Genomic DNA, 4,099 nt, shown 5'->3' with positions numbered 1-4,099 from the left:
ATAGCCACAAGGTTGGTATTCCGAATGGCTTGTTCCACTGCTACTTGCTTCGCACTGCATTACTGGGTGAACCTGTGAAGAACTAAGAAAACCATCAATCTTTTTCTTCAAGAGTTCTACCTGATTTGACAGTATGGTGACCGAATCGACGTTATAAACACCGGCTATTTTCGTTGGCTTTGTCCTCATGACTTGCCACTGATATTTATTCAGTGACATCTCCTCAATAAACTCATAGGCATTTTCAGGTGTTTTATTATTGATGGTTCCGCCAGTAGCTGCGTCAACCATTTACCGAGTCGAAGGATTCAAACCATTGTGGAATGTTTGAACTTGGAGCCAAATCGGTAACCCATGGTGAGGGCACCTTCTCAGTAATTCCTTGTATCTCTCCCATGCATCTTAGAGGGTCTCTAAATTCATCTGCACAAAAGAAGAGATATCATTATGTAATTTAGCCGTTTTTAGCCAGCGGAAAATATTTTAATAAAAATTTTTCGGTCATTTGTTCCCAGGTAGTAATTGACCCTCGTGGTAACGAGTTCAACCACTGTTTAGCTTTGTTCCTCAATGAAAAGGGAAACAACCGAAGACATATGGCATCATCAGAAATGCCATTGATTTTAAATGTATCACAGAATTCCAGAAAGTTTGCTAAGTGAGCGTTGGGATCTTCATCCTGCAAACCATCAAACTGAACAAATTGCTGTATCATTTGAATTGTGTTAGGTTTCAGTTCAAAAGAATTTGTAGCTACAGCAGGTCTAACTATGCTAGATTTAGTTCCTGTTAAAGAAGGTTTAGCATAATCATACATAGTGCGTGGAGCAGGATTTTGATTAGCCGCAATTGCAGGAGGTAGTTGATTGTCTTGGTTTTCAGCCATCTCTTCGATTGGGGGTTGAGTACTTTCTTCTTGCTCGTTCTCTATGTATCATAAGCTTCGCCTTATTTCTCTTTGATTTCTGCGAACTGTATGATCGATTCCTTTATCAAAAAGTAATGGTCCTGACGGGTTTCTTCTAGTCATAAACTATAAAAACCTACCAAGAGAAAGAAAAAGTAGGTTAATAAATAATAATAATAAAATAAAATTAAATTGCAAGGAAAATAAATGGCTAAAGTAATAAAAATTAAGCGTTCCTAATATCTTAGTTCCCTGGCAACCGCGCCAAAAACTTGATTGCGAGATTTCGTGATAGGTTTTAAATATTTATAATTACTCGTTATTGAACTAACTATTATTGTGATGTAGGAAAGTGTACCTATCGAACAGTAGTATAGTTTTAGCAAGACCGGATTGTTGAACCCAAAGGAACTAACAATACTAGTAATGACTGTCTTTTTATTATCTAGCCTAAGAATAAAATGGTTTTGTTTTAATTAACTAATTATCTAAACTAAGAACTCACAAAGAAAAGAATTGGGAATTGCTTTTAGGGAAAATCGATTGACTTAAGACAATACCTAAGAAAAAATCCACCTAGACTTGTTATTCTGGCTCCGAATCGGACGATTTATTCATTCAACTTGTTCCGTAGAGATCCCTAAGTTATGTTATTATCCCTGTTCAAGATTAACAACGTCTAATCCCTAGATTGAATAATTGAGACTTTTCCCTAATTAACACCCTAGGGTTGCATTAACTCGATCTATGAATCCCCTTATTAGGTTTCACCCTAATCCGAAATAATCTTGTCACCTATGTTTAGGCGCGCAATCAACTCCACTTAATTATGACAAATGTACTCTTAGACAGGGTCTATTCCTCCTCTAAATAAGAGCTTATCTTGAATTAGTATCTTGGGATATGAAAACAAGAATTAAGAACAAGTTAAATATTTATCATACGATTTAGAAAATAATAAGAAGATTCGTCTTAGGTTTCATTCCCCTTAGGTATTTAGGGGTTTTAGTTCATAACTAAATAAGAAAACATCTCAGAAGAATAAAGAATACAAAACATAAAGAAAACCCAAAACTCTTGAAGGGAAATTGAGGAGAGATCTTCAGTCTTGATGATGAATCCGGCTTCTGAGATGGATCAATCGGCTTCCTTGGAGTAATTCCTTACTCCCTATTCTCTGTGTGTGTTTTTTTCTTCTTCCTCTAGGGTGTATTTATAGGCTTTGGAATGCCTAAAAGCCCTTGAAATTAGCCTTTTTCAAATTGGACTCAGCTTGGGCTCAGTAGGGACACGCCCGTGGCACACGCCCGTGTTTGATTACTTTAGGCCGTGTTCAAGCCTGCCAAATTGACACGGCTGTGTGGTCTGCTCATGTGAGGAGGTCCAGGCTGTGTTGATTTTGTACTTTGGCCCATTTTCTCTGTTTTTGGCCCGTTTCTCATTCCTTTCGATCTCCTATGCTCTCTTAAGTATAAAACATGAAATTAAAGCATTAGGAGCATCGAATTCACCAATTCTAATGGGAAATCATCCATAAAATGCATTAAACTTGGGGTAAAAATATGTATAATTTACGGTTTATCAACTCTATCTAGATCTTCCACTAGATAGAATATCCTCTTAGTCTCATCTATCTAGATCTTCCGCTAGAGGTGTCAATTCTAGTGTAGAAAGCACTTTGATACAAATGAATAAAGAATTAATCAAAAGCATGAACATCAACTTAGATTAGCAATTAATATCACAACCAACGATCACACAAATTCAACACATCATTAAGCTTAATTGCCAAATAACCATTTTAACAAGCAACTAATATGTAATAATAAGAATAAGAGTTTAGATTGCTCATTCATAGATATAGACCAATCATGTGCAAGGGCTTGAATATTCTCCTTTTACAAAGCCTCCAGCAAGAAGGAAGAAAATCTTTATATAGAAATGCGATAGGATAATGGTTTATATAGTAATTAAAAACATAATTTCTATCCTAAAAGAGAAAATAGAAAATCTACTAACTAAGAAACATTTTTTAAAATGATTTGACTAATTAAAAAGTATGAAAAAGTCTATAAATAGAAATGGGATAGGATAATGGTATATATAATACTGAACCAAAAATACTGTCATGCCCCTACTAAAAATCCTCTTTACAAAGGTTAAGGATTTAAAATGACACCAAAATGTCCCTTAAAAACCACTTCAAATTTGGGCAGTTACGACTGCATTGCCGCGACCATGGAAATTCGTGGTTGTGACAATTCTTGTGGTCACAACACTAGAGTCTCTATCTTTAAGGATTCATTCCAAACAATGGAGTCTTCGTCTTCAAATTTGGGTAGTTATGACTACATTTATAACTGCTCGGTTTAGACCCTAGTCGGAATAGTGATTTTGGGACCACAAATCCTAGTCAAAAAAATATTTTAATATTATTTTATGTGCTTATAATATGTGAATTAATATGTGTGAAAGTTTCGTGTGAAAATTTGGTCATTTGTGTACTTAATTTAGAAAAAAAGGACCTAATTACGTAAAGTGCAAAAGTAACTTTCTATTTGTTAAAAGTGCCAATTTGCTATGGCTTTTTAATTTTGAGGTCCTTATGTTGTAATCAGACCATTGATAAGGTTAATGGACATTAATAACCATCCATTAAGTGATTTTTATAAGGTTTAATAAAGGGTAAAATTGGTATTTGTTAATTAATATGTGTTATAATAAAATAAAACATGATGATGGATGATTCATTCATCCTTGTTGGCTTAATATATCAAAAGAAAAGAAAATAAAAAGAGTTCTAGGGTTCAGCTAAGAGAATTTGTGGTTAAGGTATGTGTTTTGCTCGATTTTTGATGATTTCTACGTTTTTGTGATCGTTGCTTAGTAATCTTTCAAGCCCATGTCTCAATTTTTGAATTTTATTATGATTTTTAGTTGTGACATTGTTGATAATGTGAGTTTTATGAAGTTAGATGATAGAAAATGAAAGGTATGTGTTAGATTAATACGTTTTGTATTGGGATTTTTGATGAAATTGAGTATTTTGGACTAAATTGTGAAAATGGGAAATTGAGCAGCTAAAATGTGAAATAAATGAAATATGTGGGGTTGTATGAGCTAATGGAAAATTTGGCTAGGCATTTGTGAAAGGAAATTTGTGTATTTTGTGATTTTATGAATTAAGGACTA

General features: G+C 34.1%; 1 non-coding gene across 1 annotated transcript; it reads left to right on the top strand.

Moving 5' to 3' along the window:
- The first annotated feature begins 349 nt into the window (after window positions 1-349).
- On the top strand, window positions 350-455 carry LOC121210323 (small nucleolar RNA R71). The gene has a single exon (XR_005905437.1). It is a non-coding gene; the product is annotated as a small nucleolar RNA R71 (small nucleolar RNA).
- The last annotated feature ends 3,644 nt before the right edge of the window (window positions 456-4,099 follow it).

The sequence above is a fragment of the Gossypium hirsutum genome, chromosome A11 (assembly GCF_007990345.1).
Source record: "Gossypium hirsutum isolate 1008001.06 chromosome A11, Gossypium_hirsutum_v2.1, whole genome shotgun sequence".
Lineage (NCBI taxonomy): Eukaryota > Viridiplantae > Streptophyta > Magnoliopsida > Malvales > Malvaceae > Gossypium > Gossypium hirsutum.
This window is presented reverse-complemented; position numbering and strand designations above follow the sequence as displayed.